This window comes from Pteropus medius, unplaced genomic scaffold (assembly GCF_902729225.1).
Source record: "Pteropus medius unplaced genomic scaffold, Ma_sr-lr_union100, whole genome shotgun sequence".
NCBI classification, from domain to species: domain Eukaryota; kingdom Metazoa; phylum Chordata; class Mammalia; order Chiroptera; family Pteropodidae; genus Pteropus; species Pteropus medius.
This window is the reverse complement of record NW_024340696.1, coordinates 34,102,003-34,118,615: the sequence shown is the minus strand read 5'-3', so window position 1 is coordinate 34,118,615 and position 16,613 is coordinate 34,102,003. Positions and strand designations below refer to the sequence as shown.

Here is a 16,613-nt window from a genome sequence, read left to right as displayed (position 1 = left end):
CCTTTTTTCCCTTCATTTTAATTGTTCAAATTTGATAATTTTTATTGTTCTTTCAGTTCACTTATATTTTTCTTTGGTCCACTCCATTCTGTTGTTGGGCCCATCCATCCACAGAGCTTTATACTTCAGTCGTATTTTTCAGTTACGATATTTTTATTGTGGTTCTTTATTTTTTCTATATTTTTCAGAGACTTAATTTTTTTTTTTTTACTGATGCTTTGTTTTTTCATTTGTTTCAGGCATGTTTGTACTTCATTGCAGCAATTTTATGAAGATTTCTTTGAAAAATCTTTGTCAGAGAATTCTAATAGTTTTGTTATCTTGGTATTGGCATCTGATTTTTTTTTTTGTTCATTTGAGAACTTACTGGTTCTTTGTATGACATGATTTTCAATTGATACTTGGAGAATTTTGTATAATGAGATTCTGGAATTAATTGCTACATAATAGTTATTGTATATTTATATTCAAACATTTTTACATGTTTTGTAAATATAAACTATAACATGTTTATTTACAAATAAATACAATATAAAATTATTATAAACTTTATTTCATGCTTTTCTGTTAGCTGCCTTTGTTAGGTGCTTTTCTAGCATGACTGTTCTGGCATGTGAAGAGGGGAGAGGCACTGTTTCTTTGCTGTCAAGTGGAGTTAGAAGTTCAGATTCCCGACTTGGCCTCTGTTGACATCGAAGGAGTTTGGAAAGAAGCACCTTGTTACTGCGGGGTGTGGGTGGAAGTCCAGATTTTCCATGTGATCACCATACTGTTAGGTCTCTTCTGACATCACCTAAGTGGTTGTGGACTGCATACTGGCAGACGGGGATGAAAGTCTTGTCTTTGAACTTGGCCTTTTACTTTGATATACTACCCTGGTGGGGCCATTGAAGTACTTTGTTACAGAAAGGCAAAGGTAGAAGTAGCTCCCCACTTGGCTTTTGTTGGCATGGGTGGAGATAGGGCTGCAGTTTTTTTCTGTGGTTTTTGGCTGGAGGAGAGTGGTTACTGTCTGAAAATTTTCTGTCTTGTTAGAGTTCCTCTTTCCTGCTCTGTTGGTTAGGGAGAACAGGCTTTTGTTGGGACTTTTTTGGACTCTGCCTTTTGGTTCTTTTGTTTGCAGGTTTTTTCAGCTTCCATTTGGTGGGATGTAAGGCTAAAATCAAACAAACAAACAAAAAACCCCCGGGGCTTTCACCACCGTCTTGCTCCTTGGGTCTTGGGGTTTCTAGCTCATCATCTGCCTTCTTTCCAACTTTCAGATACTTATGTTTGTTTTATATACAATATAAAGGCTTTCAGTTATACTTAGTGGGAAGTATAGGGAAGAATATGTCTTTTCCATCTTCTCTTCATAGCATTTTTTTATTGTAAATAAAAATCTTGTTTAACTACTACTATCTTCATAATTTTGCTAGCAACGGCATAGAATAATAATTTCATTATGGTCTTGTATCTAATATCAGTTGACTATCTAAATCATATAAATCATACGTCTCAAGGAAATATATATAAGATGGTAAAGGGGCAGATAAATAGGAATGTGAATTGCAAAAAATAATTTATTAATTTTAAGAAATTTCCTTCTTTTGTTAAATTGAAAGATGGAAATAATTTAAATACATAGTGCTTCTGTTTCTTTAACTTTATTTTTAGTTTCTCTTAACTTAAAATATATTATTTTGTTTATGAATAAATACTCTTAAAACTATTGATTTTATTATAAATTTAAGTATTAGCATTCATATTTGGGCCCTTGGAATTAAGTTGACAGGCTATATTGACAGTTGTGTAGTGGAGTTTTCTACTTGCTTGATTTGAAGAAGCATTTTAGTATTGCATTCTATGTGTAATACTATTGAAGTTGATTTCAGAGTCCCTTAAAAAGTTTATACACTAAAAAAAGAAGTTAATTTTAGGAAGGAAATAAAACCAAACCAAACTAATTTTCTCTAAATGTAAAAGTTTGTTATCTTGAAAAAAATGAATATAAAGGCATTACTTTCAGTGAGAAGTTGGTAGGTGATATAAAAGAAAATGTCCCATTATAGATACTCTTTTTCAAACTTTCAGGAACACTAATGGAATATTTTCTTAAGCTGTAAATGATAAGTAGAATTATTATTATTGGTAATAATTAGTCAGTGTTAGAACTGGATGGTTTTTTAGAAATAATTAATTCATCTATTATACAAGTGAGTAAACTATTTCCCAAAAGATGAAATAACTACTCATATTAATATGGTGGTTAAGAGCTTAAGCTGTTTAAACCTGTTATCACTTAATTATCTGCGCAACCTTGAATAATTTCTCATTTCTTTGCGCCTCAGGTTTTTTTTTTGGTCACTATATTGGTGATAATGACTCTTTTTTATATGTTATGAAGATTTAATAACATGACTTTAAAATCGCTTAGTGCAGTTCTTTGCATTGTTATTGTTCCCTTAAAAATGATTCATGTTCTCCTTTCTCTGTTAATTTTTTTCACCTCTCTTTTCCTCAAATTTCTCCTTCCTAGGAAGGTTCTCTGGAGTAGCAATCCCCACCTTTTTGACACCAGGGACTAGTGCTCCTATGAGAATCTAATGCCCCATCTACCACCCCCCCATGAGTCTCTGTTTGTTTGTCCTGTTCATTTGTTGCTTTTAGGTGACAGAAAGAAATCTAAGTAAATATATATATGCCTTACTGTTAAAGTGTACAGCTGAAACTTATTGAATCTCGTTAACCAATGTCACCATAAAATTAAAAAAAAAAAAAAAGTCTAATGCTTGATGATCTGTGGTGGAGCTGAGGCAAGGATGCTAGCTGAACAGCTGCAAATCACTTCCTGCTGTGCAACCTGGTTCCTAACAGGTGCTGGGACTCCTGCTCTAGATGACTTACCTAAAACGGTGATATTTATGTTGTTACCCTCACAGTTTTGTACTTACACTCTAGCACAGAGAAACTTCTCGTGCTACATTCCTAACACTTGTATTTTATACTATGTGTTCTTCTGTCCCGCTTCAGTAACTAATATTTTCTTCATTTTACAGCTTCTGGAATTTTATTCTAATCTCTTTTGCTGATGGTCTTATATCGTTTATTGCCATGAATTTCTACTTTATTACTTTTCTATCATTTTATTGAGTCTCAGGAAGGAGAGAATGTAACTTCGTGAACTCACACAATGATCCTGAACCAAAAATTCTGTCATGTAAATGAAAAAAATGAAGATAAAAAGAACTTAAAAAAAATTGTAAAACATTTCCTTCCTGTCAGCGTTTCCTTCCTGCCAACTACTTTATATATTTCTTCTATTTTCCTGCCCTGCCCCCACCTCAGTTTTATAAAGGTAATAAATATACATTTAAAAAAGCATAAAGATGAACATAATTTTAAAAGTAAATTTTTATTTCAAATATTATTAAATTTATAGTCTTTGAAAAATTTGAACCTATATAGAATTAAATAGAGCAAAAAGTGAAATCTCCCTTTACTTCCTCTCCGCCAATCCTAGATTTGTTTTCAGAGCTCACAAATGCTATTAGTGTGTTGCATATTCTTCCATATCTTTGCTGCACATTTATTCACATACACATGTTTTAAAATAAAACTGGGTTAGCCCATGTATGCTTTCTGATTTGTTTTCCTCTTTTTATTTAACTTTTCTATATTGGATTTCTTTAAAAAATAATTTTCAGTGTGAAATGATTCACATGACTTAATCCACATCACCTGAGGCTCCTAGAACTAGGCTATTCTTCAAGGAGATCCAGCCACTGAGATAAGCCTAGAACTTACTGGAGTTAACCTCCTGGGCATTTAAGAGTAAAGCAGGCTGTCGTGGGGCCTATTTTTTGATGTATTGGAAGGAACATACAGAAAGAATAAAAGTCCTCCTGCCATTTTACAACAGATGAGCTAAACAACAAATAAGAATAAAACAAAAGTCAATATCTATTACATATATATAGCATTTCTTTAGCAAACATATCAACCTAAGTACTTTTTAAAAACAAATGCTTATTTGTAACTTTAATACATGACAAAACAGTAGGGGAGGGTTAGGCCTGAAGAAATTGGCATGGGATCCTGACCTCAAACTGTAAGAAAAGTAAATTTGAAATGGAGTAAAGAGCTAATGATTTCTTTTAAAAATCATAAAAGTATTAAGATTTATGATCAATTTTGTATTCTTAGGTTTGAAATATTCTTAAGTCACAAAACATTTGATTTAGTAAAAACAAAAAATTTAACATCGAACATCATTAAAAGATACTAAATTAAAATATTTAGGGACATACTGAGAATAAATATTTGTAATAAAACTAACAAGGAAATAATATTAATATTATTTAAAGAGCTCCTACAAATAAGGTCAGTGCCCCGAAATAAGTATTCATCTTTAAAATCCTAAATGTTTCATAATTTAAAAATTTTTATAGATACAATTAAACAATTCATGGAAAATACAAATGGCCAATGAACACTGAAAAGATAATTAAACTCAGTCATAGTGAAATGAAAATCTAGACAGTGAGATGCTGCTTTTCACCATTGAAATTGCCCCCTTTTTCCAAAAAATAGACTATAATGCCTAAGTTCTGAGCAAAGATGGGAAAAGTAGTACTCTAATAACTAGAACATATATTCAGCTTCTATAGTGGGCAACTTTGCAATGATAATAAACAACTATATAGTTGTACCTGTGTTCTAGACACTTTAAAACATGTTAATAACTCATTTAATCCTTATATTGACTCTCTGATGGGAAACACCAAGAGGTTGAATTATTTATCTGTAAATAACATATATAAAGTGTATATATTCTTCATTCTGTATGCATACAGGTGATCAAAGATAATATGTACGAGAATATTGTAACACTTTAGTAAAAAATTAGAAATAACTTTAAGTGTCAGTAAGGAAATAGTTAAATATTTTACTGTGTATCTGGTTAAAATAATTAGGTAGCTATATACCTACCAGCCTAGAAAGAAATTTAAGCAAATTTTCACTTAAAGACGACAAATTGAACGTATTCCCCTAATTTTGTTCCTTTTTAAATCCCACTAAAACTTAGAAAAACAAGCAAAACAAAAACAACCGTATGATGATGAGGAGAACAAGAGAAAAACCACAGTAAAATTCTAAGAGCTATAAATTAGAACAATAAGTAAGAAATTTTCTTAGATCCCAAAGAGCTGAATCTTAAGTCAGCAAAAGACAAACTCAGGACCAAGTCATTAATTTATATTATTAAATATTATTAAAAATTCGCAGGAACTGGCAGTATCAGACTTGCCAGGTTTGTTCACTGTATAGTAACTATTTTCCCCCTTTCTGTATTCTATTCTTTGGATGTAAGCCAGACAGAGAAGATTCAACTCCACCTCCTAGAAGAGAAAGTATCTAAATTTAGTATTTGGAATTATTCTTTAAGATAACATTTATTTCTTCTCTCCCATTTATTTACTTATATATTTATATCCATACGATCTCATGTATATACATGGTTATTTTTTAGATTAAACTTTAGACTTTTTTAGAATTTCACCAGTTTTTCCATTAAAGTCCTCCTGTTCTTAGTTTCTGTCCAGGAGACCGCATTACTTGTAGTTGTAATGTCTCCTTAATTTCCTCTGGTCTGTCACAGTTTCTCCTTCCTTATTTTTCATAACCTTAACAGTTTGGAGGAAGACTTGTTAGGCATTTTATACAATGTTTCTCAAATTGGATCTGATGTCTTCTCATGATTAGACTGAAGCCGTACTATACTTTTTAGGAAGAATACTACAGAGATAAAAGTGCTCATATCGTATCGGGGGTACAAGATATATATTAATATGACATCATTGGTAATGTTAACCTTGATCACTTGGTTACGATGTGTTTGCCAGATTTCTCTACCATAAAACTATTATTTTTCCTTTTATATACTCTTATTTTTTGGAGGCAAGACACTTAAGTCCAGCCTATACTCAGAATGGGAGTAGGAGTACTAAGTTCTACATCCTGGAGAGGGAAAAATATCTACATATTTATTTGGAATTTTTTTTATAAGAAATTCATCTCTTCTTCCTCATTTATTCAGTCATTTATATCAGTATGGACTGTGCATATTTCTTTTATCTTTTGGGTTATGATTCAATAATATTAATTTTGTTGCTCAAATTATTCTAGCTTTGGCCATTGGGAATTCTTTCAGGTTGGTTCCTGTGACACTTTGTGCTCCATTCCCCTCTTTTTGTTTTTATTGAGCACATCTTTGCTCAATAAAACCAGAGAGTGTTTCATGCTCATCTTATATTTTCCCCATCCTAGCCCTGGAATCAGCCATTTCTCCAAGGAGCCCTGGTTCCTTTTATTGTAGGGTGGTATTTAGAAACCAAGAACTGGGTGCTGGGAGTGCTTGTTACTGTTGGAGTATCATTGCTTCTAGGCTATCACAGAGGACAGAGCTAGGTTATATTGGTATGTACACTAAACTTTGTATACATGTATGTCTATTTTTCTATGTCTATAAGCATCTATATTAAGCTACTCATGGGTTCATACTGAGGTCTTTGACTCTAATCCAATACAGCAGAGGTCATTTTAGCTTCTTTACCTTGCTTATCTATAAATTTCTTCTCAAACAATGAGATACCTCCTACTGTCTACCATCCATTTCCTTATTTATTCAGCCTTCATTATATAAGTAAAGCAAGTTTAGAACTGTTAACCTATACTCCTCTGTATTATTTTCTAGGTCTGCCATAGCAAAATTGAGTGGCTTAAAGCAACACATGTATTTTCTCACAGTTTTGGAGACTGCAGGTCCAAAATCTGAGTGTCGAAAAGGCCATGCTCCCTTCAAAGGCTCTAGGGACAAATCTCCCTTCCTTGCCTTTTCTAGCTTCTGGTGGTTACTGGCAATCCTTGGCATTCTGTGGTTTGTGGCATCATAACATAACTCTTTGATCCCTGCCTCCATTACATGGCTGCCTTCTATGGGTCTCCTCTTTGTCTTCGGATCTTGATATCTGTCCCCTACCCTTTCTCTTTCCCCCTGCCTCCTGGTCCTTATAGGTATACTGGTCATTGGATTTAGGCCCACCCTATTCCAGTATGACCTCATCTTAACTTGATTACTACTGCAAAGACCTTATTTCCAAATGAGAGCACATTCACAGAGACCAGCCATTAATGATTCAATGTATCTTCATGGGAGACACAGTTCAATCTACAGCACTCTTTATTATAGACTATGTGGTTAAACAGAAAGGCATAAAATAATTGCTGGAGAATAATTTGAACTACGTTGAATTGAAAATAAAGCGAGAGAACTGCTTTGATGGTTTTTAAAAAAATGTCATAAGCTTATTTGGTCTGAACAATGAACTTTAAAAATTAACTTTTTTTTTTAAAGGAGAGAATGATGTTGGAAAGATAACAGATTTGAGGATTTAAAAGTTGCAGAGTTGAGGATTTAAAAGTTGGATACTCTGGGATTTTATTAGTGTAATCATAAAGCTGTTTGTCTTTTTTTTTTTTTTTTTTGTAGGTGGGAGTGTAACTGGGAAGTTGACCTTGCAGATTGTAAGGACCTTGTCAGTTTGCAATCCCTTATTTTTTTATTTTTTACCCCTACAGCACCTGGTCTTCCTAGGTGGTCTCCCATCCAAGTACTAACCAGGCCCAACCCTGCTTAGCTTCCAAGATCAGACAGGATCGGGATTGTTCAGGGTAGCATGATCGTAGACTAAACTTGTTTGCTTTAAGCAACTCATACTTTTTTTTAAAAAAAAAAAATTTGTTCATGTCTTATGACTTCTCAAAAATTTACTCGAGATCGAGATATAAATTTTTGTGATTTTTGGAATTTTATCTTAGAAACCCAATGTTCTTTTTATAGTCATTAACTTCAACTCCATAGAATATTATGCTTTTAATTTGGATCTAACTGGGAATTTTTGTTCCTCAGTTCAGCCAAGGCCACATTGTGTCAGGGCTGGGAAGCTGCCTTTGCATAATGACTGAAGAACTGAAAATACCTCGTTGGGAATATGACTGTAATAGTATCTTTTTCATAATCTAGAAACTCTTTGATCTTGTTGTGTATAATTACATAATTACTCATCTGTTGCTATTTAGAAAACTGTCTTTTCTCTTTATTTTCATTAATTTAAAATGAGTTTATATATGTTTACAGTAGCAAAATTACTGCATTTCTCACAGAATAATTTATGAGGTATTAAATACAAGTACCTATAATCGTTCAGGGATAAAGTGTGTGATTTCTATTTTCTTCTTGAATTGGGCTGATTGTGAAAACGTTAACATTTTTTGGCCTTTTAGTTCTTGCCATTACCTCCAAGTCAAACTTCTACTCCTTTTCCTACCAGTTTTTTTAAATTAATACATGGAACAACTAGTGCTTTTACTGGTATTTTACACTGCACTATGTAGAATATTCTAATGGACAAAGAATCCGTTGAATTTAAGGCATGATCATAGTAAGTAGTGTTATTTAGAGCCTATTCTGTAAGGATAAAGCAGTGTCAAAGTTTGAAGACAAAAGGAATGGGGCACAAAGTGTCACAGGAACCGAAGTTTGAAGACAAAGGGCAAGAGTTCTAGAAAAGAGTAAGGATTATAAGAAAAGGTAGATGAAAATAAGATGGAGTAGCCGGACTCTGGAAGACTGACAGTAAATAACAGAAACTTGGGATGTCTGTAGAAAATGAATCAGAATTATGGTTTGAGTTATTGGTGTGATGACGAATGATTTTGATTGTATTTTTTATTGACTATCTGGGGAAGTGAAGTGTGTGTACTCCTGTTAAAAATTTAGTTATTTAAAATGTTATCTGAATATAGGAGATAGTTTTAGCAGGCATATAAAAACTATTTAGAAGGAAAGTTTGGTGTGTTTTGCTTATGTAACACTTGATTCCAGTTAGAATATGTTTTCCCTCCTGAATTTATGTCTTTTTGAAATTCTTATGATATTCACTTCATGGGAGCTAGTCATTGTTCTTTACCTTCTCTGTTTTTTGGTAAGTGTTCTAAGTCATCTCATTTATAATCTTTGTTTTTCATTTTGTTAGATTTCCTTCATGGCATATCTCTTTAATGTCAGGGACTTAGAGAAATTACTGAATATTGAAAATAGCCTTGCATAAGAACATAACTAATAACCTGAAAAGTGTTCATCTCCTTCATACTATAACCCCCAGCTGAAAATTACCATGGCATAGAAGTATATTAATTTCTAAGTAATATGCATGAAGTTTGGACCAGTGTTACCAAATGTAATTTGAGTTTGTTTTACAATGTATCTACAGAATATTTTAGTTATCTGCCTTTAACTCTATTATCATTTTGACAGTAATAAGAGCTTCACTGCAGTGGGATTGCCCTAGTTCCTTTGGCAAAGAGAAAGTAAAGGTGGATATGGTGGGATGTAAAGTTTGAGTTAGGGAAGATTTTAGACTGGAGAATTCTTGAAATTCTGGAGTTCTGTTTCTCAGTTGGGAATGGGGAAAAGGAATAATGTCAGTAATTCCTGCTGGGATTCTCCTATGTGGTCTGAGGCGAAGGCCCTCAGATTAAATTAGGATGGAGGAGGGATCATTCTTGGAGCATCGTTTGTTGCTAGGGCAATAGGTACCGACGTGGAGGTGATCAGATGGAAGAGTACGATTGTACTAGTCTTTTCATAAATAAAGTTTGGTTGGAAATTGAGTGTTTAGGAGGAAAGAGCCTATCTTTCTACTAGGCTGCTCTTTGCAGGTAACATTATGCTCATGTTATATAATTCAAATATTAACCTGTAATAGTAAATTTTAAGCTCTTATTTACTTTTGTAATTGTTTCTCTTTGTCTACAAGACAGTTACAGTTGAATATAGGTATACCTCTGTATACTAAATGTAAATTTAATTTTGGAAGTACAGATCAAAGTACGTGAAATAATTTTTGTATAAATTCTATGGTACATTACTTTAACAGTCCATCTGTGAAGTAAGTCATCAAACCTTAAACAAACTGAATGATTCTGTCTAGTTAGACCCTCCACTCTCCCAGCCCACTCTCCATTCTTTAGTATTGTTTGGTTACAGCTCATGTTCCAAGTGATGCTCTTTAGACATTACTAAATCTTCAGAGTATCTTGTGAATAATCTGAAAAATAACTTCTATTCTTTTCCATTTTAATATTGTGTTTTATTTTAACTCTTTAAAAACTTTAAATTCATATATGAGAGTAGAGTAACTGAATACAGATATAAATGCTCTATGAATGACAAATATTCAGTTTTATAAGTAACCATTATATAAATAAAGGTACCTTTTCTTTTTTTTCTCTCTAACCTGCAGCTTTTAGAGGTTCATTCATTTTTCACTTAATAAATACTTATTGAATACTTACTGTATTTCAAGAACTGAAAAATTGGAAAGAGATCCAAATGAAGGAGAGGATTACATCAGTATCTCAGCAGGAACGAGACTCTAGTACAAAACAGTGTTCTAAAATTGCTGTGGAATGATTCACTTTCAGCTATGGTATTTTGAGATTTCAAATAATGCTAAATAAGGGTGTGAGATTTTTATATTTAACGAGAAGTTGAGACATTAATTTAACATTAGCAGCATCACTTTTTAGCTGTGGTAATTTGTTCATGGAGTGTCAAATTCCAGTTGGTAGGAAATAGATCTGTGACATGAGGCTAGATGCATTTGCAAGATGACCAAATTGTAACATAAACCACACCAGCAGATCATCAGTTTCTTCTTAGATTTTCTCTGCTAAGACCTGGAGGCCATGTAAATAGCTGTCTTTGCCACAGAAATTAGTTTGAGAAGTTGTTTTTGAAGTATGCAGCAACTCGTTGTATAGGGCATAACCTAGACGCTGAGCGATCAAGAGGAAACTGGGAGTATAGAACCCTAAGACCAAAAAGGAATTTTTGTTGAGGCTTGGTTTTGTAATCTTCCACGGGACAGTCTTCCTCTCCAGTGTTACATGGCATCAGATTCACAGGCGGTTCTTTTATCTTTTAAAGTCTGATTTCTTAAATGTAGCCTGTAACAGTCTGTTTGGGCTAATTTTCAAGCATATTTTTATATTTACTAAAAAAAGATGCAATAGTGTCAATTTTTTTTGGTAATTCTCAGCTGTTAATTTGTATTGAAGATAATTTTCTTATTAATTATTCTCATTTATTTTAAATAGGAGGGACTGATAAAAATGGACTTCAGTTTAACCACATCTTCATTAGTTAGTTGTATTTACTAAGAAATAATAGGACTGTTGAATAATATAAATTTTGAGGTCATCTTGTGAATAATATATATCAGAAAGGAAGAAAAATCAGGAAAGTTACCATTTTGTGTATTATCTTTATCTTGTGAAGAAACTAAGGCTTTTTAAGGTAAAGACTTGTTCATTCATTTATTTATCCACATGGGCAGTATTTATTTAGTGTTTAGTATATGTCAGATACTGTGCTAGATGTTAGAATTAAACAAACATTTTCCCTATTCATTGTACTGAAAGTCTAGTGGAGGAGACAGACAGGAAGTAATTATAAAATATGACGAGCAATATGATCGATGACGTACACAGGGTAGGGGGACATACCTAAATCAGATGGATAAGGAGAGGGACCTCTGGCAGAAGTGATGTTTAAGCGGAGGCCCAAAAAGGTACGTAGGAACTGGCAGGGCAAAGGGGCAAGGGAAGGAGAGTAGTCTAGGCTGAGAACAGCACGATCAAAGACTGAGAGGTGACGGAACATTCTGAGAATGGATCAGAGGAGAGTAAAACTGGATGCCAGGGGACCACTTGCATTAAGAGCCAGTGGTGACTTGTTCATAAAAAAAGACAGTGGGAAAGGAGAAAATGAGTAGATTCAGGAGATATTTAAGAGACGAAAACCGTACATTCTTTTTGAACAGTTTTAATTCTGATGGAATTTACATACCATACAATTCACCCATTTAAAGTATACAGTTCAGTGGCTTTTAGTATATTTACATAATTGTATACCTTTCACCAGTGTCAATTTTTGGACATTTCATTACCCCCAAAAGAAACCTCATTTCCCTTAGCCATCATCCTCCAACACGCCTTTTCTCCAAGTTCTAGGGAACCACTGCTAATACTGGAGGATGTCATAAAAATTTCCCAGGGCTCTCTTTTCTTTGCTTGTGTCTTTTATTATGGTGATTAGGTTTTGTTATTGTACTTTGCCAAATGGTTTCTTTAAAACACCTCATCTTAATGTAAAATATCCTCTTTTTCTTAATTTTCATTTTTTTCTTTTTTCTTTTTTTTTTTACAGAAAATTTCAAACATATACCGAAGTAGAAATAAAGTGAAGTAGTGAACCCACATGTACACCTCACTGAATTTATACAATTATAAATTACAACACTTGACAGTCTTATTTCAGTTGTTACTTCTCTGCTTGCTCTCACATCCTTGGTAGTATTTTTAAGTAAATTGAGAGCTCTCTCTTCACCTTTTAGTATAGTAGTAATATTTATTGAATATTTACTGCATTCAGGGCACCGTGATTAGAGGTTTACAGATTGTTACAGTTAACTCAAAAATTAGATGTTAGGTATAATAATATGCCTATTTTATAGGTAAAGTAAATGATATTTAGGCCATTCTCTAACCTGTTACCCTTGTTTCACTTTTGTGTGGTCAATTCAATGGTGAATAATCATGTTTTGCAACCTCTTAACTTTGGAACTTTCAGGACTCTGATAATGCATACTCCAATAATATGGCTTCCAGATACTACCTGGATTAGTTGGTCAGTTGGCTTTAATAACTACCGTAAATTTTTGCAGTATGAAGTTTTGTACCTTATACTTGATTTAAATTTTTTCATTTTAGAAATCCTTCTGAATTAAAATAAAATTATCTTTTTTTTACTGATGAAAAATTAAGACTTAGAGGACGTTAGTAATATACCCAGGATTGCAGCTATTTAAGAGATGGAGCTGAGATTCTTCAAGTGTTAACTCCAAAACTCTGCTCTTAGCTCCACCATATTAGATATCTGTACTTGGAAGGGAGAATCTAGAGGGGAAGAAGCCCTAAGTGTATGTAGTGTAGGATAGTTTAGGTAATACTAGACTGAGAAATAGGAGACCAGGATTCTATTTTGAGACTGTACTTGATCAAGTAATTTAACCTTTATGGACTTTAGTTCTTCATTTGCATATGGGAGTAGGTCAGAGGTTATGTACAAAATACTCTTTTGCTTGTGAAATAATTTCAAGGCAGTCTTCAAAACAATTATGATTTTCTTTTTTTTTCTTTTGCCAATCAAATAACCCTTTTCCTTTGCTCTGCACCTCTACTTAATTTTCTTGTTAATTTACATTGTTGCTTAAAATGAAATATTTGGATTATAAATTATTTAACATGGCATATAATGGCATCATACAGTTAGTAATTTTGCAGAAATTAAAATAGTGTTTTGGAGGTATATTTTGTTTCTTTATGGATCTCATTTTTACCTTCAGTATCATCCATCCATCCATCCATCCATCCATCCATCTATTCTTTTTTATTTTTTTGCTGTCATTTTGCTTCTTGGCCTGGTAGAATATGAATGCCTGAACCTGACCAAGTTGAGCTGAATTTAGTTTGTTTTAGAGACCCATAATGAACCCATGTTCTTTTGACTTGGAAAATCTCTGCAGTCACACAGCCGTGGGTTTAGGAAAGAGATCAATGACTCTGCATCTCTTCAGACTTGAAGATAGATAGGAGACCAAATAATTTATTGTCTCCTCTGTTATAATGTAATAATTTTGTTTCTGAGAAAATTTGCATTTTCAAAAATCACATCCCATAATTTAAGAGATCCAGTTGTAATTTGATTTGTAAAAATTTTTATGAAAGAGAAATAACACTTAGGGCTCTTTGCAAGTAAACTGCCTGGTGAGACTTAATTTTGAATTGAAACCGGTGGGAGATATCCAGAAAATGGTACAGTTGAATAAAATTTTAAAAGGCATTGAAGAAAAAAATATTGTTTTGTGAAAATAAAAAAGGGATCTGTTTTTACTGTCCAGCTTTTAAAATTGAATTTCGCTTTGAATTCTTGATCTCTTAAAACTGTACTTAGGTTATCTTTTAACTAAATTGTCAATAATAATCTGGCTGGAGACCAGAAATGCGCCCCCCCCAAACAAAAAAAACAAAACAGGTTTTTATCTTGTTTTATATAAACTTCTAGAAAGAAGTTTCTTAGTTTGTTGTGAATGGTAGCTAAGAGACAATATACAAAAAGGGCTTTGAGACCTAATTTGTGAACAGTAGACTTCTGTAATTGTTTTCAACAAGTAATTTTAGAACTTTTAGCTCATTTTCTGTTTTAATAGGATTTGAAGTGGCTTCATAAAAAATACAATTGAGAAAAAATATAAAATCAAGAAAACTGTGATTGGTATTAATAATTAGATAATAAAATGAGAACCGAGATTTTCACAGAATCACATCCTCTTAGGCCATATTTTTGGCTCTATTGAAACAAATTTTTTACTCTCCTTAAAATATAAAGAATAAAAAGCAAACAGTTCAAGAAAACATGCTTTTTATGATATTGATACCTGACATACAGTTTTTCTAATGTTCTTGACAGTTTTTGAATGATTCTTTTTTGTAATCATTCTCAGACTCAATGCAGGTACTATAATGCCAAAATAAGACTTAATATTTTAGCTATAGCTTTTGTAAACATTTAGCTAGATTAAAAAATTATTTGGAAAATTCTTGTCTTTCGAGTGGATTTTCATGTACTGTGATGATTGTTTATATTTTGATGCATTTTTAAAAATCTTACTGTATACTTTTTCTGCTTTTCTTAAGTTTCTTTCCATCTTGGCTTCTTTTGATTCACTCTTTCCTTTATTCCATTTTCTTCTAGTCTATTAGAAGTTATACACTTTACCTCTTAAAAATATAGCTTTATAATTCATATACCATACAGTTCACCCATTTAAAGTATACTATTTAATGCTTTTTAATATATTCTCAGATTGTGCAACTGTTACCACAGTCCAACTTAAGAGCATTTTTAGTTTTCCCTAAAAGAAATCTGTTAGCTGTCTGTCACTTTCCCATCTCTCCTAGTTCTGAGTAACCGCTAATCTTTCCATCTCTATAGATTTTTTTTAATCTGGGCATTTCATATACATGGGATCATCTAATATGTGGTCCTTAGTGATTGACTAATTTTCACTTACTATAATGTTTTCAAGATTCATTAATGTTGTAGCAAGTATTAGTACTTCATTTTGTTTTAGTCCCATATATTAGTCCATTGTTTATGCAATCATTGTCCTTAGATTTTTTTAAAGATTTAATTATGTTGACTTTTAAACAAAATCTTTTTGTTTTCTTTAACAATTCAGGCCTATTTTTCTTTCTTCCTGAAAGAAACCAAGGGAATTTTAGTGGTTCTTCTAGTGAGTCTTGGTAATAAGCTTGTTTTTGCTTAGTTGAAAATATATTTTGCCCTCGATTTTGAAAAATAATGTACCTTTCCAAACAATTGTTGGGTGCCAGTTATTTACTCTCAACCTTTTGAAGATGTTTCACTGTGTTCTGGATTCCAATACTGCTGTTGAGAAGTTACTATCATTCTGAGAGTTCTTTTATTAATAGTCTGCCTTTTCTCTGACTCCTTTTTCATTGTCTGGTTTTTGTAGTTTCCTTATGATAAACTTTAGTCTTGCTCTGCAGCTGTATGTATAATAGTGAAATTGTAAACTCCAAAGAGAAGGATTATATTCATATTGTGAATGATATGTTTGCATTGTCTTTTCTACCTAACATAGCACCTTGTGCATAATACCCTCCTAGGAGATTCTTAGGTTGAAGAATTGTTGGACTCTGTATATAGCATTTTTACTACCAGGTTTTAGTTTAGATTATTAAAAAAAATTTACCTAAAAATATTGCAAGTGACTAGAATTTTTTTTAAAGGATGTAGTTACATGTATCATTAAAAATTTTTTTACTTGTGATTTGATTGTGGCATTAGCAGGAAAGGAAAAAATATGGTGTTGTATAAAAACCAAATTATTGACTTTAGGTTAGAGTTAACATTTTTGTTTAAAAATATAAAATATAATAATATTGACTGATAGATATATTTAAGCTGTTACATTTAAAATCAATATTTTGATACAGTGTTGTATAATTTTCTGATTATTTTTTTTAGCTGTAAAGACTCAGTTTATTGTTATAATATAGGTCTGGAGGATGCGTTCTTTTTGAATTTAATTCCTTTTCCTTTAAGAAGGCTAGAGCAGAGATAGACTATTCCTATATATCAGAAGATAGAATCAATGAATTCATCCATTACCAGATAAGAATAACATGACAGTAAAACAAAAGGTTGAGATTTGTTCAGAATTCATGGTATGTTTTCTTCAATATAATTTACTAGCATTATATCAGGTTACAACAATGTCTTCTTTTATTTTTCCCTTACTGAAATCTGTCTGAAATCTGTCTGAAACCATTAGCTCTTCTTTGCTCTCTCTGAATACTATAAACCCTGTCTCTGGTTTTTAAAAGAACTATTCTCTGCTGGTTTCAGATTTCATTGTTTT

At 32.5% G+C, this 16,613-nt stretch overlaps 1 protein-coding gene and 1 pseudogene across 4 annotated transcripts in view; one reads left to right on the top strand and one right to left on the bottom strand.

Moving 5' to 3' along the window:
* Nucleotides 1–16,613, top strand: part of CEP85L (centrosomal protein 85L) — a 126,327-nt gene that overhangs the window by 22,988 nt on the left and 86,726 nt on the right. The window lies entirely within an intron of this gene.
* Nucleotides 7,612–7,730, bottom strand: LOC120609519 (uncharacterized; annotated as a pseudogene).